Genomic DNA, 26,673 nt, shown 5'->3' with positions numbered 1-26,673 from the left:
AGAAGAGGGACAGGTTCAGGAGGGGCCTCAGTACTAAGCTCTGCGACCATCTCAACACTGTCAGAGCCAACAGCTACAATGATTTAGTCGACATGGCCATTTCTCAGGAAGACTGCATCACAGCTCGCCAGGCAGAAAAGAAGAGGAAGACCCCCTATGGCAGGACCTTCAGCTCAGCCTCAGCGCTTCAGGATTGTGTCCGATACTCAGAGTAGGGGACCTCAGCAGCAAGGCTGGTGGGTGATCCGACCACAACAGCAGCAGCAAGCACCCAACCGCTCTCAACCCCCAGTTCAGAGGAACAACAACCAGCCACAACTGCAGTACCGTCAGGCAAATGACAACCGATGCTTCACTTGTGGTAGCACTAGACACTATGCCAAGAATTGCCCCAAGAACCAGCAGAGGCAGGGGCAGAATTCAAATCAGAATCAAGGCAAGATGCAGAAGGTGCAGGTGAGGCAAGGCAGGCTAAACTTCACCACCACGGCTGACATTCCAGAGGGAGCACCCATCATGACTGGTATCTTTTCCATTTCGAATTATCCTACAGTCATTCTTTTTTATTCTGGTGCATCACACAGTTTTATCAGTGCAAAATTTAGTGCTAAATGCCAGTTACCTTTCCATCACACAAATGGGGGCATTACAATTTCAACACCAGGAGGCAGGGTTGCCACCTATCAAATCAACAGGTAGGTGCCTATAAAATTTGGTAGTCTCGTAATTAGAACCACCCTGCTTATCTTGGGATTGGATAGTGTGGATATCTGTCACACCCGGTTTTAGAAGGCAAACCGAATGCGAACCATGTACGTGCCAGGATCAGTTATTCACGTACACATCAGTTACATAACATGGACATCATCACACGGTGCTCAAAATAGTATTAAAAGGGGAAATAATAGTCGATTACATCATACGTCTGAGACGTCCATAAAGTCCTTACAATAAATCAAAGTGCGGAAAAGAAACGTAGATAACCGCGGCCTTCACAGGCAGCCGACTGGGGGTTGCCGCTAACCCACACCTAGAACTCGTCGTAGTCTTGGAACTCCTGGAAGTCTCCTTCCACAGCTTCATCTTCGCCTGAGCAGTGGTTGCAATGCTGACAACCTGGGGATGGGGGGGGGTTTGGTGTGTAGAGAAAGGGTGAGTACACATCAACATACTCAGCAAGTATCATGTTTGGCTGTAGTGGACTAGCTTTATGTGGGGATAAGTCAAGCAGTTGCTTTTAGTTGGTCAGATTATTACTTACTAGTAGAAAGCCAGGTTTTAGCATCACCCAAGTTATTAGCCCGATGTATCCTTTCCAAACGGAAAGAATACCACTTACCAGCACCATAGTCATAACCAAAACCATCGATCTCATAGCCACCTGTAAACCAAAGTATCTCTGATCAAGTACCACTAATCACTGGAGCTCCCTTGGCCGCTCATAACCGCGAGCACGGCTGATATATCAGTTTTCAAACACTCTGCAGAGGTTGTGCACTTTACCCACAAGCCGTGATTCCCATTCTGCCCGGAGATCATGACTCTCCATTGATCACTACCAAGGTGACCCAGCAGGGCATCACTACGTAGCCTTTACAAAGATTCCCCGGGGCTGTAGCCACCCGTTAGGTTTCCTAAATGCACCGCACTCCTCCCCAAGGGCGAACCCAAACTTGGCAGAGCGAGCCGCATACACCGAGCCCCATTGACGGCACGACGGCTAAGTGATCTACACCCCGGATCCTCTAATTATTCAGCTAAGGGCATCCCATTCCACCCTCATGGTTGCACTGTTTTCTCGGGCGGTCATCCATAGAACAGGTCCTTACGGAGAGGCACTCGAGAAACCGCTCGAGCCCCCTTAAAGGCCACAAGTATAACATCATAATAAGAAGAGGGAAAACAGCGTATCATTGATCATTCTCATCATGTTCATTGATTAGAGTTGGGCAATAGCATAAGACTAAGAAGTAATAATCCAACCCAAATAGGTAAACAAGGACATGGATAACAAAAGATAGTCGATCCTTAGGTATAAATGTGTAAAGCGGGAGGTGAATTAAAGAATGAATAGGACAGAGATAGGTCAAGGGCCACTTGCCTCCACCAACCGACTGCTGCTCAGGGGCTTCTCCTGCGAGTTCCTCGGGCTCTTCAACCGGATCGTTCTCTATGCGAGCGCAAACATACATACATCCACATATTTAATACAAAAGAACAGTACACCATACAATAGAATGCAATAAGTAAACAGACGTTCCACACGGGCTCACGAGTACGGTTAAGAGAGAAAGAGGAAAAGACAGTCGAGAAACGATCACGTTACATGATTATAAATTAACCACTCGCTTAATGGAAGGAAATTTAATGTAGACACTATGTTTAGCGTAAAGTAAAGTCATGTTTCATGTCTAATTATTATAAGCAGGTGGAGATAAATAAAAAGATGGTCGCGCGGCGAGACGCGCGACAAAGCTCTCTAAAACAAATTAAGAAGTTAACGACTCGTCGCGCGACCGAGCACGCAACGAGACACTTCGCCTTAGTTATGAGGAGACGTTAAGCGTCACGCGACGAAGCGCACGACGGCATACGTCGACTAAACTGAGTCCAAAGTGGAACGTCGCGTGAATACACACGCGGCGCTACACCTTAAACAACCTAAAACAAAAATGGATCGTCGCGCGACGAAGCGCACGACGCAACACAAGGTAGAATCTGAAATTATACAAATCCGTCGCGCGGCGAAGCGCGCGACGCAACACGCTAATTAACAAATAATCACCGCGAGCGCGGGCGAGCGAAGATACGGTCGGGCGAGGCCGGGACGGGGGAACGGGCGGCCGAGCCGGGGCCGGGGCGGTTGAACCGGCCAGGGGAGGCCGAGCCGGGGGCGGGGGCTCGCCGCGCCGCGGGAGGGCGCCGGGCCACCACGGCCGGCCGAGCCGAGGGGCGGGGCGGGCGAGCGCCACGCGCAGGGGCCGGGGCAGGGGGGCGGGCGCCGCCGGGGAGGGCCGAGGCGGGGCCGAGCGCCGCCGGGGAGGGAGGGGGAGGGGCCGAGCGCCGCCGCGGGGAGGGAGACCGGGCGGGGGCCGAGCGCCGCCGGGGAGGCCGGGACGGGGCCGTGCGCCGCCGGGGAGGGAGGGGGAGGGGCCGAGCGGGGGGGGGGGGGGGGGGGGGGGCGAGCGCCGCCGGGGAGGGCCGAGCGGGGGGGCCGAACGCCGCCGGGGCCGGGGCGGGCACGGGCGCGCGCGGGCAGGGGGAAAAGGGAGGGCGCGCGCGGGGGGGAAGGAGAGGAGGGAGAGAGAGAGAGGAGAAGGGGAGGGGAGGGGAGCTCACCTCGGGGTCCAAAATCCGGTGATCGCCATCTCCAAATCCTAGGGCACCACGGGGAGAGAGAGGTGGAAGAGGGAGAGGAGAGGTTGTTGCGCGGGAGATCCAAATGAGAGAGAGAGATGGGAGGGGGGCGCATGGGGGGGTTTGGGCGCCAGGGGCGCGCAGGCCGGGGCGGGCCGGGCCGGCTGGGCTGGGCTGGACTAGGTTGAGTCGGGCCACTTCGCGGATCGAAAACCCACGACGAGCGCGGACCACTAAACGGAATTAAATCGCGAATCGAAATCCGGAACGGGACGAGACGAACACTCAACATCAGACAAAGAAATGTGCTTCGGCATGATGCAACACCCATGACACTTAGGTTTTGGTTTATACATGACACGGACACCTGCCGCTATACTGGATTGAAATTGGGGAGAAGGAGCAAACGGGGAAAGAGAAAAGAGAGTAACGCCCGAATTTGGTGAGAGAAAAGAAGAAAAAATTCTACCCCCAAATTCAGGGCGTTACAAACCTATCCCCCTTAAAAGAATCTCGCCCTCGAGATTCAGGGTTGGCTAGCAAAGAGCTCAGGGTATTTAGCCATCAGATCATCTTCACGCTCCCAGGTTGCTTCTTCCTCAGAGTGATGATTCCATTTGACTTTGCACATTCTGATGGTCTTTCTTCGGGTGACTCTGTCTGCAACCTCAAGGATTTGCACTGGTTTCTCAACGTAGGTCAAGTCCTCCTGGACTTCAAGACCTTCCACCGGCAACTGCTCTTCTGGCACACGCAAGCACTTCTTCAACTGAGACACATGAAAGACATCATGCACAACAGACAAATTCTCGGGCAAACTGAGCTGATAGGCCACTTCTCCACGTCTTGCAAGAATCTGATACGGACCAATGTAGCGGGGTGCTAGCTTGCCTTTCACTCCGAATCTTCTGACTCCTCTGATCGGTGACACTTTCAGATAGACGAAGTCTCCGACTTCGAAACTCAGCTCTCTTCTTCTTGTGTCTGCATAGCTTCGCTGCCTCGATTGCGCTATCTTCAGATTCTCTCGGACCATCTTGATGTTCTCTTCGGCTTCAAGCAAAATGTCTGGCCCAAACACTTGCTTTTCTCCAGGCTGATCCCATTGCAACGGAGTTCTACAACTCCTTCCATAAAGCGCCTGAAATGGTGACATCTTCAAACTGGCCTGGTAACTGTTGTTATAGGAAAACTCCGCATAAGGCTCTTATCCCATTCGGACTGATCTTGCAACGCACAGGCTCTCAACATATCTTCAAGAATTTGATTGGTCCTTTCGGTCTGGCCATCTGTCTGCGGATGATAAGCTGAACTGAAATTCAGATGCGTGCCCAAAGCTTCATGCAATTGCTGCCAGAAATGAGAGGTGAATTATGTTCCTCTCTCTGACACTATCTTCTTTGGCACACCATGAAGACAAACGATCCGAGACATATACAACTCTGCCAATACTGCACTGCTGTAGTTGGTCTTGACAGGTATGAAGTGGGCTGACTTGGTCAAGCGGTCCACCACTACCCAAATGGAATCGTAGCCGGCTCGAGTGCGAGGCAATCCGACTATGAAATCCATACCAATTTCATCCCATTTCCACTGAGGGATCTGCAACGGTTGCAACAGTCCAGCAGGTCTCTGGTGCTCTGCCTTAATTCTTCGACAACTATCGCACATAGCCACATGCTCTGCGATTTCCCTCTTCATTCCGTACCACCAGAATTTCTTCTTCAGATCCTGATACATCTTCTCACTGCCAGGGTGAATCGAATAGGCTGTCTCATGAGCTTCCTTAAGAATCAACTCCCGAATGGACTGGACATTGGGAACACACAAGCGGTCTTTGAACCATATCACGCCTTCTGCATCTTCTCGAAAATCTTTGCCTCTGCCATCTAGAATCAGTCGCCGGATCTCACTGATTTTCTCATCATTCTTCTGCGCTTCTTTGATTTCGCGCTCCAAGGTAGGTTCCAACTCAACTGTGACTCCTCGCGAATTATTCAGAAATCCGAGACTCAACCTGTCAAACTCCTTGGCCAACTCATAAGGCATCGGACGAGCAACCATCAGATTGACTTGACTCTTTCTGCTCAAAGCATCTGCCACTACGTTTGCTTTGCCTGGATGGTAAAGAATTTCCAACTCATAGTCTTTAATCAACTCTAACCATCTTCGTTGCCTCATGTTCAACTCTGACTGAGTGAATATGTACTTCAGACTCTTGTGGTCTGTGTAAACATCACATTTCTGTCCATACAGATAGTGCCTCCATGTCTTCAGTGCGTGAACCACTGCTGCCAACTCTAGATCATGGATTGGGTAGTTCTTCTCATGAACCTTCAACTGTCGGGACGAGTAGGCCACAACTCTTCCCTCTTGCATCAACACGCATCCCAAACCTGTGTAACAAGCATCACAATACACCGAGAAGGGCTTCTGCACATCAGGCAAGACTAGGACAGGCGCTGTAGTCAACTTCTCTTTCAGCGCTTCAAAGGCCTCTTGGCATTTCTGGGTCCACTTGAACTCAACTTTGTTGCCTAGCAACGCTGTCATTGGTTTCGCAATCTTCGAAAACCCTTCAATGAATCGCCGATAATATCCGGCCATTCCAATGAAGCTCTTGATTCCTCTAGCATCTGTTGGTGCTTTCCAGTTCAAAATGTCTGCCACTTTCTTCGGATCCATAGTCAATCCTTCTTTGTTGATTATGTGACCCAAGAACAGGACTTCATTGATCCAGAACTCACACTTGCTCAACTTTGCATACAACTGGTGCTCTCGCAATCTCTGCAATACCATCCTCAAATGATCTGCGTGCTCTTCTTCGCTTTGAGAATAAACCAGAATATCATCGATGAATACCACCACAAACTTATCAAGGTAATCCATGAATACACTGTTCATCAAGTTCATGAAGAACGCTGGCGCATTGGTCAAACCAAAAGACATCACAGTGAACTCATACAAACCATACTTGGAAATGAATGCCGTCTTCGGAATGTCCGAAGGTCGGATCCTGAGCTGATGATAACCTGACCTTAGATCAATCTTGGAGAACACACTGGCTCCTCTCAACTGGTCGAACAGATCTTCAATTCTGGGCAAGGGATACTTGTTCTTGATCGTGACTTCATTCAAAGCTCGATAATCGATACACATCCTCTTGGTGCCATCTTTTTTCTCCACAAACAGGACAGGGGCGGCCCAAGGCGAGGTGCTTGGCCGAATGTAACCTTTCTCTGACAGCTCATCAATCTGCTTCTTAAGTTCAACCAACTCTGGTCCGGATATTCTGTAAGCTCTCTTGGAGATAGGGGCGGTTCCAGGAAGAAGCTCTATGGCAAACTCAACTTTCCGCTCTGGTGGCATACCCGGTAAGTCCTTTGGAAACACGTCTGGGAACTCAGACACAACCTTGATACTCTCGATTGGGTCTGCTTCACTGCTATCAACAGCTATCTGATAACAACTTCCTTTCTTTGGCTCAGGCGGGACTAACTCGGTCACCACTTCCTCTCCTAGTGGGGACACCAACTTGATGGTCCTTTTATCACAACTGATAACTGCCTAATACTTATCTAGCCAATTCATCCCTAGGATGACATCTATTCCCTGAGTACCCATTACTATAAGGTTGGCGGGAAACGCTATCCCCCTTATTTCCACACTTATATTCAAACAAATGCTATCGGCTCGAATTCTACCACCGGCTGAGTCAATTTGAATGGGGGTTGACATGGTAGTAATTGGAAGATTATGTGCTTCTACCCATGATGCAGTAATGAAAGAATGTGTTGCTCCAGTATCAAATAACACTTCTGCAATATGGGAGTCGACTGGGAACATACCTACTATCATGCCGGGGGTCTCCTGCACTGCTTCAGCCTCCAAGTGGTTCAGTCTCCCATGATTATAGCGCGACTGAGAGCGATTGCCTGCTCCAGGCTGAGGCACATTCTGCTTCGCTGGGGCATTGGGGCCTGACTGCTGCTGGGCTGCCTTCTTCGGACATTGCATCACCCAGTGGCCTTGCTCTCCACAGTGGAAACATGCTCTGTTTCCAACCTGAGCTGGTGCTGCCTGACTGTTCTGCTGGGTTGCTGGGGCAGGAAGACGAGGTGCCTGCTGATTCTGCCTCTGAAACTGACCTCCTGACTGATTGCTCTGACGGTTCTGGTACTGATGCTGAGGATACTGCCTTTGAAACTGCTGATGCTGCTGAGGTGGACGCTGGTTCTGCCTGAACTGCTGAGGTTGATTGCCTGATAAACAAGGACGATTGCTGCTTCCAGGCTGGGGTCCACTAATCTTGCGCTTACGATCTTCCATCTCCTTACGCTTCCTTTCTGTCATGATTGCTCTGTCAATCAGGTGCTGAAATGTCGGGAAGGTGTGATTCATCAGTTGGTACTGAAGAGGGTCAACCAAGCCTCTCAGGAAACGGTACTGTCGCTTGGCGTCGGTGTTGACATCTTCAGGAGCATAGCGAGACAATTGTAGAAACCTGTCCCGGTACTCACTGACAGACAATGGCCCTTGCTTGAGAGCCAGGAACTCCTCCTTCTTCACAGTCATCAGACCTGCAGGGACATGGTACTGACGAAAGCTTCCTCTGAACTCTTCCCAGGTGATGGCGTCAGGGTGGGCATGGGTGGCGAGGTAAGACTCCCACCATGACTGAGCTGCTCCTCTCAACAAACGGGGACCATACAGGACTTTCTCCCTGTCATCACATTGAGCGGTATGCAACTCCCACTCCACATTGCGCAGCCAGTCTTCAGCATCCATGGGGTCAGAAGAGTGAGCAAACGTTGGTGGATGACCTCTCATGAATTCAGCACGCTTGTCTCTGGGCATCTGAGGCATCTGAGGCTGAGGTGGGGCCTGCTGCTGCTGCTGCTGCTGCTGCTGGATGGCGGCCAAAGTCTGACCGATGGCTTGAACTGCCTGAGTCTGCATCAGAAACATCTGCTCAATGGACATCGGGGGCGGGGGCGGCAGATGCTGCTGCTAGGGCACTTCCTCCTGTTGAGCGGCTCGCTCCTGCTGAGCACGCCTTCCTCCTCTGCGCCTGTTCTCTGACATCTGCAGAATGCAACCACACATCAGAACTGATCTGGCAAATCTTGCAGCATAAGAAAAGAGAATAGGATTCTTCAACAGCACTGAACAGATGAGCATCTTCACTGATCTCCAACAAAGACCACACAGCTTCTCAGATAAAGAGGAGAGTGGAATAAGAGGTTTCCCAACTATATAACTAACTCCATTAACATAATAGGTAAACCAAAATGCAGGGGATACCCACACTCTGGTGACAGTCATTACAAAGATCCAAACCAAACATAGTTCATCATGACAAACATAAATGCACAGGATATAGCAAACTACCCTGTCTAACTAAGACTAACTAAGACCGAGACTAACGCTAAGACTGTAGCTTCTATGTATGTATTTCGTATTAATTACAAGATCCAACTCCAACGATCTATGGTTCTAGAGTTATCTTGGTCTTGCAGTCGGGATTGCCATAAGACTGGTGTCCACGCTGAGGTGAGCGGTACGGGTGCTGAGTCCCGACGGGAGCGGGGGAACCACCATCCAGGTGACGACGTTCCGCGCGCTCAGCCCACAGCAGGGCGATCTCAGCACGAGCCCTACTCAGCTCGTCTAATGCATGGTCCAGCTCCGTGTTTAGCACGGTGGCTAGGTTGACTGTGCTGCTCAACCTAGGATTGCCCTCACCGACAGGTGAGACAATCACGCCTCCTGTGCTGCCAGATGGACGACGGGGGTAATACTTCAGGTCAAGACCGTCAGCTGCCCCACCGAAAACCGAGCAGTAGTGCGAAAGCGCACGCCGTGCAGCATCCTGCATGGCTGCCTCAGCTGAGTCCCGCTCAGAGATAGAATAGTGCTCTGAGCAGGCCTCTGCACCCTGGAGACTGTTCTCCGGGCAGCGCACCCCGCGACTGTGCTGGTAGACCACACAGCGATACTCGATGGACCAAGTATGCCGGTTAAATGCCCGACGTAGCAGGGTGTCGAGCGCATCGTGGAAGTGACACCCGCGAGCAGCGTCGCGAGTGATGGGTCGAGCAACCCATCCTTCCGGCTCAAGGTTAGCAGAGAAGTCGGTGTCGTGGCTCGAGCTGTCGTCACCACCTTTGTCATCTGGGTCTCCTCCAGCAGCTACTCCAGAAGCTGGGGCGCCCAGTGGTGGTGCAGGGGGCGCCTCCAGAGGAAGCACAGGGGAGCAGCTCCTCACGGACTCTATCTCCTGCTGGAGCGAGAAGGAAGAGCCCTGCTGCTCCTGTCGTCGACGTTCCTGCTCCTCACGCAGGCGGTGGTGCAGTTTCTCCAAGTGGCTGGACTGTCCGGCCACGGGACGGCGAAGCGGACGCTCAGCAAGGCGGGAGGGTAAGAAGGGGATGACTGACTTTCGTGAAGTGTGTCTAAGTCGAGCCATCTACAAAAGACATCGCAAGCAAAAGGGTGAGAATAGAATTAATATGACCAGCAAATAATGAATCATAAGTAAATGAAGGATTAGAATAAAACATGATTTTCAGCAAGGTATAATATATAGTAGAACATAGGTTTGGTCGGTATGACCAACTTTTGAAGAGATATCAAAGTCAAGGCAGGGACAGAGGTCTATAGTCCTTAGAACGACCATTCTATTCTAGGTTAGCGGTCCTACAGTCAGCACGGCTTTGATACCACTTATGTCACACCCGGTTTTAGAAGGCAAACCGAATGCGAACCATGTACGTGCCAGGATCAGTTATTCACGTACACAGCAGTTACATAACATGGACATCATCACACGGTGCTCAAAATAGTATTAAAAGGGGAAATAATAGTCGATTACATCATACGTCTGAGACGTCCATAAAGTCCTTACAATAAATCAAAGTGCGGAAAAGAAACGTAGATAACCGCGGCCTTCACAGGCAGCCGACTGGGGGTTGCCGCTAACCCACACCTAGAACTCGTCATAGTCTTGGAACTCCTGGAAGTCTCCTTCCACAGCTTCATCTTCGCCTGAGCAGTGGTTGCAATGCTGACAACCTGGGGATGGGGGGGTTTGGTGTGTAGAGCAAGGGTGAGTACACATCAACATACTCAGCAAGTATCCTGTTTGGCTGTAGTGGACTAGCTTTATGTGGGGATAAGTCAAGCAGTTGCTTTTAGTTGGTCAGATTATTACTTACTAGTAGAAAGCCAGGTTTTAGCATCACCCAAGTTATTAGCCTGATGTACCCTTTCCAAACGGAAAGAATACCACTTACCAGCACCATAGTCATAACCAAAACCATCGATCTCATAGCCACCTGTAAACCAAAGTATCTCTGATCAAGTACCACTAATCACTGGAGCTCCCTTGGCCGCTCATAACCGCGAGCACGGCTGATATATCAGTTTTCAAACACTCTGCAGAGGTTGTGCACTTTACCCACAAGCCGTGATTCCCATTCTGCCCGGAGATCATGACTCTCCATTGATCACTACCAAGGTGACCCAGCAGGGCATCACTACGTAGCCTTTACAAAGATTCCCCGGGGCTGTAGCCACCCGTTAGGTTTCCTAAATGCACCGCACTCCTCCCCAAGGGGCGAACCCAAACTTGGCAGAGCGAGCCGCATACACCGAGCCCCATTGACGGCACGACGGCTAAGTGATCTACACCCCGGATCCTCTAATTATTCAGCTAAGGGCATCCCATTCCACCCTCATGGTTGCACTGTTTTCCCGGGCGGTCATCCATAGAACAGGTCCTTACGGAGAGGCACTCGAGAAACCGCTCGAGCCCCCTTAAAGGCCACAAGTATAACATCATAATAAGAAGAGGGAAAACAACGTATCATTGATCATTCTCATCATGTTCATTGATTAGAGTTGGGCAATAGCATAAGACTAAGAAGTAATAATCCAACCCAAATAGGTAAACAAGGACATGGATAACAAAAGATAGTCGATCCTTAGGTATAAATGTGTAAAGCGGGAGGTGAATTAAAGAATGAATAGGACAGAGATAGGTCAAGGGCCACTTGCCTCCACCAACCGACTGCTGCTCAGGGGCTTCTCCTGCGAGTTCCTCGGGCTCTTCAACCGGATCGTTCTCTATGCGAGCGCAAACATACATACATCCACATATTTAATACAAAAGAACAGTACACCATACAATAGAATGCAATAAGTAAACAGACGTTCCACACGGGCTCGCGAGTACGGTTAAGAGAGAAAGAGGAAAAGACAGTCGAGAAACGATCACGTTACATGATTATAAATTAACCACTCGCTTAATGGAAGGAAATTTAATGTAGACACTATGTTTAGCGTAAAGTACAGTCATGTTTCATGTCTAATTATTATAAGCAGGTGGAGATAAATAAAAAGATGGTCGCGCGGCGAGACGCGCGACAAAGCTCTCTAAAACAAATTAAGAAGTTAACGACTCGTCGCGCGACCGAGCACGCAACGAGACACTTCGCCTTAGTTATGAGGAGACGTTAAGCGTCGTGCGACGAAGCGCACGATGGCATACGTCGACTAAACTGAGTCCAAAGTGGAACGTCGCGTGAATACACACGCGGCGCTACACCTTAAACAACCTGAAACAAAAATGGATCGTCGCGCGACCAAGCGCACGACGCAACACAAGATAGAATCTGAAATTAGACAAATCCGTCGCGCGGCGAAGCGCGCGACGCAACACGCTAATTAACAAATAATCACCGCGAGCGTGGGCGAGCGAAGATACGGTCGGGCGAGGCCGGGACGGGGGAACGGGCGGCCGAGCCGGGGCCGGGGCGGTTGAACCGGCCAGGGGGGGCGGTTGAACCGGCCAGGGGCGGCCGAGCCAGGGGCGGGGGCGCGCGGTCGAGCGGGGCTCGCCGCGCCGCGGGAGGGCGCCGGGCCACCACGGCCGGCCGAGCCGAGGGGCGGGGCGGGCGAGCGCCACGCGCAGGGGCCGGGGCAGGGGCGGGCGCCGCCGCGCGCAGGGGCCGGGGCAGGGGGGCGGGCGCCGCCGGGGAGGGCCGAGGCGGGGCCGAGCGCCGCCGGGGAGGGAGGGGGAGGGGCCGAGCGCCGCCGCGGGGAGGGAGACCGGGCGGGGGCCGAGCGCCACCGGGGAGGCCGGGACGGGGCCGAGCGCCGCCGGGGAGGGAGGGGGAGGTGCTGAGCGGGGGGGGGGGGGGCGAGCGCCGCCGGGGAGGGCCGAGCGGGGAGGGCCGAACGCCGCCGGGGCCGGGGCGGGCAGGGGCGCGGGCGGGCAGGGGGAAAAGGGAGGGCGCGCGGCGGGGGGGGAAGGAGAGGAGGGAGAGAGAGAGAGAGAGGAGAAGGGGAGGGGAGGGGAGCTCACCTCGGGGTCCAAAATCCGGTGATCGCCGTCTCCAAATCCTAGGGCACCACAGGGAGAGAGAGGTGGAAGAGGGAGAGGAGAGGTTGTTGCACGGGAGATCCAAATGAGAGAGAGAGGGGAGGGGGCGCATGGGTGGGTTTGGGCGCCAGGGGCGCGCAGGCCGGGGCGGGCCAGGCCGGCTGGGCTGGGCTGGACTAGGTTGGGCCGGGCCACTTCGCGGATCGAAAACCCACGACGAGCGCGGACCACTAAACGGAATTAAATCGCGAATCGAAATCCGGAACGGGACGAGACGAACACTCAACATCAGACAAAGAAATGTGCTTCGGCATGATGCAACACCCATGACACTTAGGTTTTGGTTTATACATGACACGGACACCTGCCGCTATACTGGTTTGAAATTGGGGAGAAGGAGCAAACGGGGAAAGAGAAAAGAGAGTAACGCCTGAATTTGGTGAGAGAAAAGAAGGAAAAATTCTACCCCCAAATTCAGGGCGTTACAATATCATATTAGGAACTAACTGGTTATCCAAGCATCAGGCAGTGATTGATATCACAGCGAGGGCCATTGAGATACACTCACCTACTTGTGGTGAAATTACGTTATATTTGCCTAACCAAGGTTGTACCCGTTCTTGTGCCTTCGCCTTGATAGAATCACCTGTCGAGAGGATTCCAGTGGTCTATGAGTACCCCAATGTTTTTCCAGATGAATTGCCAGGGATGCCACCTGAGAGCACCTAGAGGGGGGGTGAATAGGTGATCCTGTGAAACTTGAAAACTTAAGCCACAAAAACTTGGTTAATCGTTAGCACAATAATTGCCAAGTGGCTAGAGAGGAGTCAGAACACAATAACCACAAGAAATCAAACACAGAGATGGCACGGTGGTTATCTCGTGGTTCGGCCAAGTACAAAACTTGCCTACTCCACGTTGTGGCGTCCCAACGGACGAGAGTTGCACTCAACTCCTCTCAAGTGATCCAATGATCAACATGAATACCACGGTGTTCTTCTTTACTTTTGATCTTTTCCCGTTTGCGAGGAATCTCCACAACTTGGAGTCTCTCGCCCTTACAATTGAATTTCACAAAGAAGTGCGGAGTAAGGAAGGGAAGCAACACACACAAATCCACAGCGAAATGCGCACACACACGGCCAAGAATCGAGCTCAAAAGACTATCTCAAAGTTCTCACTAGAACGGAGCTCGAATCACTGAGAATGACAAACGAATGCGCAAAGACTGAGTGTGGATGATCAAGAATGCTCTTAGGTTGCTTAGTTATCTCCTCCATGCGCCTAGGGGTCCCTTTTATAGCCCCAAGGCAGCTAGGAGCCGTTGAGAGCAAAACTGGAAGGCCAATCTTGCCTTCAGTCGTCGGGTGCACCGGACATTGTCCGGTGCCCGATTTCTTTCCTTAAACGGCGCAGCCGACCGTTGCAGATCTGGGAGCCGTTGGCGCACCGGACATGTCCGGTGCACACCGGACAGTCCGGTGCCCCCTTCCGACCGTTGGCCCGGCCACGTGTCGCGCGCAGATTCCGCTGCCGACCGTTGGCTCGACCGACCGTTGGCTCACCGGACAGTCCGGTGCACACCGGACAGTCCGGTGAATTTTAGCCGTACGCCGTCGGCGAATTCCCGAGAGTGGCCTCTTCACGCCGAGTCAGTCTGGCGCACCGGACACTGTCCGGTGTGCCAGACAGAGCTAAGTCTTGGCTGTACACAGCCAAGCCTTTTTCACCTCTTTTCTTTTCTTCTTCTTTCTGTTTCTAACACTTAGATAAGTATATTAGTACACAAAACCAATGTACTAAGGCTTAGAAACATACCTTTACTCTTGATTTTCACTTTGTCCATTCATGAGCATAAATTCACATTTAAGCACTTGTGTTGGCACTCAATCACCAAAATACTTAGAAATGGCCCAAGGGCACATTTCCCTTTCAATCTCCCCCTTTTTGGTGATTTATGCCAACACAACATAAAGCAACTAGAACAAGTGCAATATCTCTTCAAATAAAAACTCAAATTTATTTTGATTCAATTTTGGCATATATGGATCATCCTTTGCCACCACTTGGTTTGTTTTTGCAAATCAAACTCAAATCTCTATCTCTAAGTCAAACACACATGTTGAAGCATAAAGAGAGTCATTCCAAAAGAGATTGATCAAGGATTTCAAAAACTCCCCCTATTTCCCATAATCAACACTTTTCCCCACTAGAAGCCAACTTTTGACAAAAGAGACAATAGAAGAGTTTTGACAAACCAAAGTTTTGACAAACCAAAACCAAAAACTCTACTCTACTATTTTCAAATCTCTCAAGTGGTAGCTGATCCATTTTTCACTTTGGCCTTTATTTTCTCCCCCTTTGGCATCAAGCACCAAAACGGGATCAATCTTGGCCCTAGAACCCCATTGCCTCACCAAAATCTTCAATAAGAATATAAAGGCAATAAGAGTACATGAGATGAACTTGGAATAAGTTACCCTCTCATCGGAGTGCAGTGGAAGTCTTTCATGGTCCAAGTCCACCTTTTCCCTTTCAAACCTCCTTTGAGACTAAAGCAAACTCAAGCATATGGTTAGTCTCAAAGGGTCAAGTTGTAACACATTTCCCCCTAAACATGTGCATCACTTTGCAACGGACTTGTGAGGTCCAGGGAGTGTTTGTACAACTTGATCACCATAATAAGCAACAAAATGCAGAATGAACATGATCAAAGGCATAAACACATGTATGCTACAATTCAATCCAAGTTCCACGAATCTAAGACATTTAGCTCACTACGCAGCCTGCAAAAGGTCTTCTCATCTAGAGGCTTGGTAAAGATATCGGCTAGCTGGTTCTCGGTGCTAACATGAAACACTTCGATATCTCCCTTTTGCTGGTGGTCTCTCAAAAAGTGATGCCGGATGTCTATGTGCTTTGTGCGGCTGTGTTCAACAGGATTTTCCGCCATGCGGATAGCACTCTCATTATCACATAGGAGTGGGACTTTGCTCAGATTGTAGCAAAAGTCCCTAAGGGTTTGCCTCATCCAAAGTAGTTGCGCGCAACACTGTCCTGCGGCAACATACTCGGCCTCAGCGGTGGATAGGGCAACGGAAGTTTGTTTCTTAGAATTCCATGACACCAGGGACCTTCCTAAGAATTGGCACGTCCCCGATGTACTCTTCCTATCGACCTTACATCCAGCATAGTCGGAGTCTGAATATCCAATCAAGTCAAAGGTAGACCCCTTTGGATACCAGAGCCCGAAGCAAGGCGTAGCAACTAAATATCTAAGAATTCGCTTCACTGCCACTAAGTGACACTCCTTAGGATCGGATTGAAATCTAGCACACATGCATACGCTAAGCATAATATCCGGTCTACTAGCACATAAGTAAAGTAATGACCCTATCATTGACCGGTATGCCTTTTGATCAACGGACTTACCTCCTTTGTTGAGGTCGGTGTGTCCGTCGGTTCCCATCGGAGTCTTTGCGGGCTTGGCGTCCTTCATCCCAAACCGCTTCAGCAAATCTTGCGTGTACTTCGTTTGGGAGATGAAGGTGCCGTCCTTGAGTTGCTTCACTTGGAACCCAAGGAAATAGTTCAACTCGCCCATCATTGACATCTCGAATTTCTGCGTCATCACCCTGCTAAACTCTTCACAAGACTTTTTATTAGTAGAACCAAATATTATGTCATCGACATAAATTTGGCACACAAACAAATCACCATCACATGTCTTAGTGAAAAGAGTTGGATCGGCTTTCCCGACCTTGAAGGCATTAGCAATTAAGAAATCTCTAAGGCATTCATACCATGCTCTTGGGGCTTGCTTAAGTCCATAGAGCGCCTTAGAGAGCTTACACACGTGGTCGGGGTACCGTTCATCCTCGAAGCCAGGGGGTTGCTCCACGTACACCTCCTCCTTTATTGGCCCGTTGAGGAAAGCGCTCTTTACATCCATTTGGAACAACCTGAAAGAATGGTGAGCGGCATATGCTAGCAAGATACGAATTGATTCTAGCCTAGCCACAGGAGCAAAAGTCTCCTCAAAGTCTAAACCTGCGACTTGGGCATAACCTTTTGCCACAAGTCGAGCCTTGTTCCTCGTCACCACCCCGTGCTCGTCTTGTTTGTTGCGGAACACCCACTTGGTTCCCACAACATTTTGCTTTGAACGAGGCACCAGCGTCCAAACTTCATTCCTCTTGAAGTTGTTGAGCTCCTCTTGCATGGCCAACACCCAGTCCGGATCTAGCAAGGCCTCTTCTACCCTGAAAGGCTCAATAGAAGAGACAAAAGAGTAATGTTCACAAAAATTAACTAATCGAGACCGAGTAGTTACTCCCTTGCTAATGTCACCCAGAATTTGGTCGATGGGATGATCCCTTTGAATCATCGCTCGAACTTGGGTTGGAGGTGCCGGTTCCTCTTCTTCCTCCATCACATGATCATCTTGTGCTCCCCCTTGATCACACGCCTCTTGTTGATGAACCTGTTCATCGTCTTGAGTTGGGGGATGCATCATAGTTGAGGAAGAAGGTTGATCTCGTTCATCTTGTTCCTGTGGCCGAACTTCTCCAATCGCCATGGTTCGTATAGCTGCCGTCGGAACATCTTCTTCATCGGTTAGTAGCTCATACGATGTCTTCTTGAGGAGGCGATGAAGGTAGACCATGTTGATGGCGTGGCAAGCCGTGTTCACGGCTTCCGTCCAAAAGCACTCGGGGGTCTTGAATTCTCCTAGCATTGTCCTCGCCATATCGATGAGCGTCCTGTTCTTCCTCTCTACCACACCATTTTGCTGTGGTGTGTAGGGAGCGGAGAATTCGTGCTTGATCCCTTCCTCTTCAAGGAACTCCTCCACTTGAAGGTTCTTGAATTCGGTCCCGTTGTCGCTCCTTATCTTCTTCACCTTGAGCTCAAACTCGTTTTGAGCTCTCCTTAGGAAGCGCTTGAGGGTTCCTTGGGTCTCAGACTTATCCTGCAAAAAGAATACCCAAGTGAAGCGGGAAAAGTCATCAACGATAACTAGACCATACTTACTTCCTGCTATGCTCAGATAGGCGACGGGTCCGAAGAGATCCATATGCAGCAGCTCCAGGGGTCTTGAAGTGGTCATCACATTCTTGCTGTGATGCGCTCCTCCCACTTGTTTACCTGCTTGACAAGCTGCACAAGGTCTATCTTTTTCGAATTGCACGTTAGTCAAACCTATCACGTGTTCTCCCTTTAGAAGCTTGTGAAGGTTCTTCATCCCTACATGTGCTAAGCGGCGATGCCACAGCCAGCCCATGCTAGTCTTAGCAATCAAGCATGCATCTAGACCGGCCTCTTCTTTTGCAAAATCAACTAAATAAAGTTTGTCGTCTAATACACCCTTAAAAGCTAATGAACCATCACTTCTTCTAAAGACAGACACATCTACATTTGTAAATAGACAGTTATATCCCATATTGCATAATTGACTAACCGATAGCAAGTTATATCCAAGAGACTCTACTAAAAACACATTAGAGATAGAGTGCTCATTAGAAATTGCAATTTTACCTAACCCTTTTACCTTGCCCTGAATCCCATCACCGAATATAATTGAATCTTGGGAATCCTTATTCTTGACGTAGGAGGTGAACATCTTCTTCTCCCCCGTCATATGGTTTGTGCATCCGCTGTCGATAATCCAGCTTGAACCCCCGGATGCATAAACCTGCAAGGCAAATTTAGGCTTGGGTCTTAGGTACCCAACTCATGTTGGGTCCTACAAGGTTAGTACAAATATCCTTAGGGACCCAAATGCAAGTTTTGTCTCCCTTGCATTTTGCCCCTACCTTCCTAGCAACTATTTTCCTATCCTTTCTACAAATAGCAAAGGAGGCATTTAAAGCACAATAAATTGTAGACGGTTCATTTACTACTTTCCTAGGAGCATGAATAATATTCTTTCTAGGCACATGATGAGTAGCATTTCTCCTAGACATATTTCTACCATGCATATAGGAAGAATTAGAAGCAAACATAGTATGAGAGTCAAAATCATCATAAGCATTATAATTCCTATAAGCATTTCTAGTTTGTCTCCTATCATGATACATAAAAGCATGATTCCTTTTAGTACTACTTGCCATAGGGGCCTTCCCTTTCTCCTTGGCGGAGATGGGAGCCTTATGGCTTGTTAAGTTCTTGGCTTCCCTCTTGAAGCCAAGTCCATCCTTAATTGAGGGGTGTCTACCAATCGTGTAGGCATCCCTTGCAAATTTTAGCTTATCAAACTCACTTTTGCTAGTCTCAAGTTGGGCATTAAGACTAGCTACTTCTTCATTTAATTTAGAAATGCAAGCTAGGTGTTCACTATAAGCATCCATGTTAATATCTTTACACCTAGTGCACGTTACAATATTTTCTACACAAGAAATAGATTTACTAGCAATCTCTAACTTAGCATTCATATCATCATTAATGCTCTTTAATTTAGAAATTGTCTCATGGCAAGAAGATAATTCACAAGAAAGCATTTCATTTCTTTTAACTTCTAGAGCATGAGATCTTTCAGCTTCTACAAATTTATCATGCTCTTCATACAATAAATCCTCTTGTTTCTCTAAGAGTTTATCCTTCTCATTCAATGCATCAATTAATTCATTGATTTTATCAATTTTATTTCTATCCAATCCTTTGAACAAGCTAGAGTAGTCTATGTCATCATCATCACTAGACTCATTATCACTAGAGGAAGCATAAGTGGAGTCTCGAGTACTCACCTTCTTCTCTCTTGCCATCAGGCATGTGTGACGCTCGTTGGGGAAGAGAGATGACTTGTTGAAGGCGGTGGCGGCGAGTCCTTCATTGTCGGAGTCGGAGGAGGAGCAATCCGAATCCCACTCCTTTCCGATATGTGCCTCGCCCTTGGCCTTCTTGTAATGCTTCTTCTTCTCCCTTTTATTCTCTTGGTCCTGATCACCATCATTGTCGGGACAGTTAGCAATAAAATGACCAAGCTTACCGCATTTGAAGCATGAGCGCTTCCCCTTGGCTTTGGTCTTGCTTGGCTGTCCCTTGTGACCCTTAAGCGCCGTCTTGAATCTTTTGATGATGAGGGCCATCTCTTCATCATTAAGTCCGGCCGCCTCAATTTGTGCCACCTTGCTAGGTAGCATCTCCTTGCTTCTTGTTGCCTTGAGAGCAAGAGGTTGAGGCTCATTGATTGGACCGTTTAGAGCGTCTTCGACGTATCTCGCCTCCTTGATCATCATCCGCCCGCTTACGAATTTTCCGAGTACCTCCTCGGGCGTCATCATCGTGTACCTGGGATTCTCACGAATATTGTTTACGAGATGAGGATCAAGAACGGTAAAGGACCTTAGCATTAGGCGGACGACGTCGTGGTCCGTCCATCGCGTGCTTCCATAGCTCCTTATCTTGTTGACAAGGGTCTTGAGCCGGTTGTATGTTTGGGTTGGCTCCTCCCCCCTTATCATAGCGAATCTCCCAAGTTCGCCCTCCACCAACTCCATCTTGGTGAGCATGGTGACGTCGTTGCCCTCGTGAGAGATCTTGAGGGTGTCCCATATCTGCTTGGCATTGTCCAAGCCGCTCACCTTATTGTACTCTTCCCTGCACAAAGATGCTAAGAGAACAGTAGTAGCTTGTGCATTTCTATGGATTTGTTCATTTATAAGCATAGGGCTATCCAAGCTATCAAATTTCATTCCATTCTCTACAATCTCCCATATGCTTGGATGGAGAGAGAATAAGTGACTACGCATTTTGTGACTCCAAAATCCGTAGTCCTCCCCATCGAAGTGTGGAGGTTTGCCAAGAGGAATGGAAAGCAAATGCGAATTCGAATTATGTGGAATACGAGAATAATCAAATGAAAAGTTCGAATTGACCGTCTTCCTGTAGTCGTTGTCGTCGTCCTTTTGGGAAGAAGAGGATTCGTTGCTGTCGTAGTAGACGATCTCCTTGATGCGCCTTGTCTTCTTCTTTCCATCTTTTCGCTTGTGGCCCGAGCCCGAGTCAGTAGGCTTGTCATCCTTTGGCTCGTTGACGAAGGACTCCTTCTCCTTGTCGTTGATCACGATTCCCTTCCCCTTAGGATCCATCTCTTCGGGCGATTAGTCCCTTCGTGAAGAGAACGGCTTTGATACCAATTGAGAGCACCTAGAGGGGGGGGGGTGAATAGGTGATCCTGTGAAACTTGAAAACTTAAGCCACAAAAACTTGGTTAATCGTTAGCACAATAATTGCCAAGTGGCTAGAGAGGAGTCAGAACACAATAACCACAAGAAATCAAACACAGAGATGGCACGGTGGTTATCCCGTGGTTCGGCCAAGTACAAAATTTGCCTACTCCACGTTGTGGCGTCCCAACGGACGAGAGTTGCACTCAACTCCTCTCAAGTGATCCAATGATCAACTTGAATACCACGGTGTTCTTCTTTACTTTTGATCTTTTCCCGTTTGCGAGGAATCTCCACAACTTGGAGTCTCTCGCCCTTACAATTGAATTTCACAAAGAAGTGCGGAGTAAGGAAGGGAAGCAACACACACAAATCCACAGCGAAATGCGCACACACACGGCCAAGAATCGAGCTCAAAAGACTATCTCAAAGTTCTCACTAGAACGGAGCTCGAATCACTGAGAATGACAAACGAATGCGCAAAGACTGAGTGTGGATGATCAAGAATGCTCTTAGGTTGCTTAGTTATCTCCTCCATGCGCCTAGGGGTCCCTTTTATAGCCCCAAGGCAGCTAGGAGCCGTTGAGAGCAAAACTGGAAGGCCAATCTTGCCTTCAGTCGTCGGGTGCACCAGACATTGTCCGGTGCCCGATTTCTTTCCTTAAACGGCGCAGCCGACCGTTGCAGATCTGGGAGCCGTTGGCGCACCGGACATGTCCGGTGCACACCGGACAGTCCGGTGCCCCCTTCCGACCGTTGGCCCGGCCACGTGTCGCGCGCAGATTCCGCTGCCGACCGTTGGCTCGGCCAACCGTTGGCTCACCAGACAGTCCGGTGCACACCGGACAGTCCGGTGAATTTTAGCCGTACGCCGTCGGCGAATTCCCGAGAGTGGCCTCTTCACGCCGAGTCAGTCTGGCGCACCGGACACTGTCCGGTGCACCACCGGACAGTCCGGTGTGCCAGACAGAGCTGAGTCTTGGCTGTACACAGCCAAGCCTTTTTCACCTCTTTTCTTTTCTTCTTCTTTCTGTTTCTAACACTTAGATAAGTATATTAGTACACAAAACCAATGTACTAAGGCTTAGAAACATACCTTTACTCTTGATTTTCACTTTGTCCATTCATGAGCATAAATTCACATTTAAGCACTTGTGTTGGCACTCAATCACCAAAATACTTATAAATGGCCCAAGGGCACATTTCCCTTTCACCACCCGACAGAGACATAGAGTTTGCAATTGAGCTGCAACCCGGAACTGCACCTATATCCAAGAGACCCTATAGGATGCCTCTAGTAGAGTTGGCAGAATTGAAAAAGCAGTTACAAGAGTTGTTGGACAAGGGATTCATTCGCCCAAGTACTTCACCATGGGGATGTCCGGCCTTGTTCGTGAGGAAGAAAGATGAGAGTCTGAGGTTGTGTGTTGATTACCGCCCTCTAAATGCGGTGACAATCAAAAATAAGTATTCGTTGCCCCGCATTGATGTGTTGTTTGATCAGTTGGTGGGAGCCAAGGTGTTTTCCAAGATAGACCTTCGCTCTGGCTATCATCAGATAAAAATCAGGGCCAGTGATATCTCGAAGACGGCTTTCTCTACCAGATATGGACTTTATGAGTACTTGGTGATGTCTTTCGGGCTGACCAATGCCCCGGCATATTTCATGTATTTGATGAACTCAGTATTTATGCCAGAACTGGATAAGTTTGTGGTGGTTTTCATTGAAGACATTCTGGTATATTCAAGAAATGAACAGGAGCAAACTATGCACTTGCACATAGTACTTCAGAGACTGCGCGATCGTCGCTTATATGGTAAGTTGTCCAAATGTGATTTTTGGCCGAGGGAAATTAAATTTTTGGGTCACACCATTTCTCATGATGGGGTATCAGTTGATCCTGAGAAAGTGCAAGAAGTGATGGATTGGAAGCCTCCTACCACTGTACGGCAGATTTAGAGTTTTCTGGGATTGGCAGGGTATTATCGGTGATTCATTCTAGATTTCTCCAGGATTGTCAAACCAATGACTGAACTGTTGAAGAAAGGTGTAAAGTATGAATGGAGTCAGAAATGTGAGGATGCCTTTCATACGTTGAGGCAGCATCTGACAACAGCACCCGTGCTAGCACAGCCTGACAACACCAAATCTTTCGAGGTTTATTGCGATGCTTCAGGCACGGGATTGGGATGTGTCTTGATGCAAGACAACAGAGTTATTGCCTATGCATCCCGAGCACTTAGGCCTCATGAGCAGAAACTACCCCACCCATGATCTAGAATTAGCAGCCGTAGTTCATGCTCTGAAGATTTGGAGACATTATTTGATGGGAGCTCATTGTAATATTTATACTGATCACAAGAGTCTCAAGTATATTTTCACTCTGGCTGATCTTAATATGAGGTAGAGAAGATGGTTGGAATTAATTAAGGACTATGATTTAGAAGTGCATTACCATCCGGGCAAGGCCAACGTTGTGGCAGATGCCCTAAGTCGAAAGGCCCAGTGCAACTGTGTATCTTTGGACTCCAAGGTCGCCACCCTGTGTGATGAGTTGAGCAAGTTGAACATAGAAGTTGTGTCCTCAGGTACCTTGAATTATATCTCAATGGAACCCACTCTACATGAGCAGATGATCATGGCACAGATTGGTGACAAGGGGGTTCAAGTCATTAAAGAGATGGTCGAACAAAATGTGGATAAGTACAAATGCTTCCGTCAGGACAGCAAGGGAGTTCTATGGTTTAAAGACTGATTAGTGATTCCTAAAAATCCAGAACTCAGGAAGAAAATATTGGATGAAGCTCATCTTTCCAAATTTTTCATGCACCCCTGCAGTAACAAGATGTATCGTGATCTCAGATCCTTGTATTGGTGGACCCAGATGAATAGGGAAATTGCTAAGTATATAGCTGAATGCAACACTTGCCAAAGAATCAAGGCTAGTCATTTGAAGGTAGCAGGTACCTTACAGCCCCTTCCCATACCATCTTGGAAATGGGAGGATATTTGCATGGATTTTATTGTGGGATTGCCCAACACATCCCGACACCACGATTCTATTTGGGTCATCGTTCATAGACTGACCAAAACAGCTCATTTCTTGCCAGTACATACCACCCACAGGGCAGAAAAGTATGCAGAAATCTATATTGACCAAATAGTGGTTTGCATGGAATCCCAAGGACCATTGTGTCAGACAGGGGAGCACCGTTCGTAGCACGTTTTTGGGAGCAGCTGCAAGAGTCACTGGGAACTCAGGTGATAAGGAGCTCACCATACCATCCTCAAACAGATGGTCAGACAGAAAGAGTAAATCAGATTCTGGAAGACATGTTGAGGGCATGTGTGTTACACTATGGTAAGAATTGGGATAAGTGCCTTTCATTGGCAGAGTTCTCTTATAATAATAGCTACCAATCCAGCCTAAAATGGCACCGTTCGAAGCCTTGTATGGGAGAATGTGTAGAACACCGTTAAATTGGTCACAAGCCGGAGAAAGAGAAATTTTTGGACCTGACTTAGTACTTGAAGCCGAGGAGAAGGTCAGAGTCATTAAGAAGAACTTGGAAGCTACTCAGGCCAGACAAAAGAGCTATCATGATAAGAGAAGGAAGCCCTTGCAATTCGAAGTGGGAGATCATGTATATCTTAAGGTGTCGCCCACCAAAGGTGTTCAGAGGTTTGGAATCAAGGGCAAGTTAGCTCCTCGCTATATTGGGCCCTATGAGATCAAAGAAACTTGTGGACCTGTAGCATACCAATTGAAGTTACCACCTCATATGTCAGCAATTCATGATGTGTTCCACGTATCTCAGTTACGGAAGTGTGTCCGCTTACCCACGGAAGTGCTACCTGAACTAGAATTGGAGATTGAACCAGACTTGTCTTATCAAGAGCACCCCATCAAGGTATTGGACCAAAAAGAGAGATCAACTCAGGCAAGGTCAATCCAAATGTATAAGGTTCGGTGGAGCAACCATTCAGAAGAAGAGGCTACGTGGGAAACTGAGGATTTTCTACGTTCTCGCTTCCCCGACTTTCTGCCTAAAGGCATCGGTACGTAAACTGAAACACCACCCCCACCTGCCCTTTGAATCTAAATATACTAGAAACCTAGTAAATAGGAGTAGAGTAAGTTATGAAAACAAATTTAGAAGGACTTCCTTCTGAAGTTGCAAAGAGAATGACATTCGAAGAGCAGTTAACTAGAGAAACTTGGTTAAATGAAACTGCAACACACCAACACACACCTTCTTGGTACCCCACTAAAAAGGATCCCTACCCAATCTCGGGACGAGATTCCTTTAAGGGGGGAGGGCTATAACACCCCTGGTGTTACCCAAAGCCCTGGCCAAGGAAGCACATTATGTCCTACTTAAACTTTATGCTAAAAGGGAGAATGAAGGTACTAAAAGTTTAGAATTAGGGCTAAGCTAAGCATTAACCATAACAAGGAAGAAAACCCTATGCTCCATACAATGTTCACCCACAAACAAGATTCTAAAATCCCAATTCCTCCTTAAACCCTTAAACCCTAACCATGGTATTAAAAGGGAGAGAGTGGGCAAATGATCAAAACATACAAAGGGACCTTTACTAAAGATGAAGAGTATTAGTAAAGCTACAAAATTTAGTAAGGGAAATATTGCAAAAAGGCCCAACAAAAACCCCAAAATAGTTCACCAAGTGGAAAGCACACTTGAGCCTTTAAAATTTCTATAAGTCCCAAAACCACCCTAATCCAATGATCAGAGGTGTTCACCTTTGTGCTGGCGCCAAAACCTTTTTGTCCAAATAACAAAAAGTGGCAAAACTACCTAAGGCACACCGTGGAAAAATTTGAACCGAAGCCAAGACCATTTGACATGATTTGACATCCGTTTTGTCTTAGGATGAACAGTGCCGACAGACCCGATTTGGCGCCCGCATATCTTGAGAACTAGGGCATATCTCCCATTGGAACTCACACATAATAGCTAGCCCTAGGTGCCAGGAAGAGATTTGCACAAGACCCTTGGCAAGATTCGCACGTTTGTGATCCCTGCAAATGCTTGAACAGAGGCAGAAACCAACGCCCACGTGTTCGACGTGTTCTGGCGCGCTAGAGCATGCCCTCGTCACTCCGCCCACGCGCGCACCCCGCGCCACGCCAACCTCGGGTCCACGCCCGCGCCCACGCCTATAAAGGCCATCCCGGCCTCGACCGTACACCACCGCGTGCCACTGACCCAGCCCAAGCTCGAGTTCGCTGGAGTTCGCCCCGTGAGCAAGGTTCCAGCGGCCGCGCAAGCCACGACCACCGTATACCGGCCATCCTAGCCATTCCCTGCCCCGTTTGACCCTCGGGATAGCCTCTACGGACCTCGGTGAAGCTTCCAGAGCCGGGGATTGAACTCTACCTCACCGGAGGCACCGGATCGACGTCGCCGAACTTCATTCGACCGCCGGCGCACGTAGACCGAGCTCCACGGTGAGCCTTTCTTCGATTCCTTGCACTGGTAGCCTCCTTAGCACCCCATGAAGCTTCCTGTGCCATTGGATTGAGCAATACCGTCGTGAGCAGGCCGGAGCATATGCCACCGACGAGCCCGACCGCCTGCACATGTGCCCCGACCGATTCCAGCCATCACTGTCGACAAGTCGTACCTCGACGTGACCGCCAGGACCTCCCGGATCTATCCCCGCCCTTCGCCGGACCTCCCTCGCCATTGGTAAGCTGCACCACCCTATTTATTCCACGCGGTTACTGTTTCAAGGGG

This window comes from Zea mays, chromosome 1 (assembly GCF_902167145.1).
Source record: "Zea mays cultivar B73 chromosome 1, Zm-B73-REFERENCE-NAM-5.0, whole genome shotgun sequence".
Lineage (NCBI taxonomy): Eukaryota > Viridiplantae > Streptophyta > Magnoliopsida > Poales > Poaceae > Zea > Zea mays.
The sequence above is the reverse complement of the archived record's forward strand: the minus strand, read 5'-3'. Positions refer to the sequence as shown.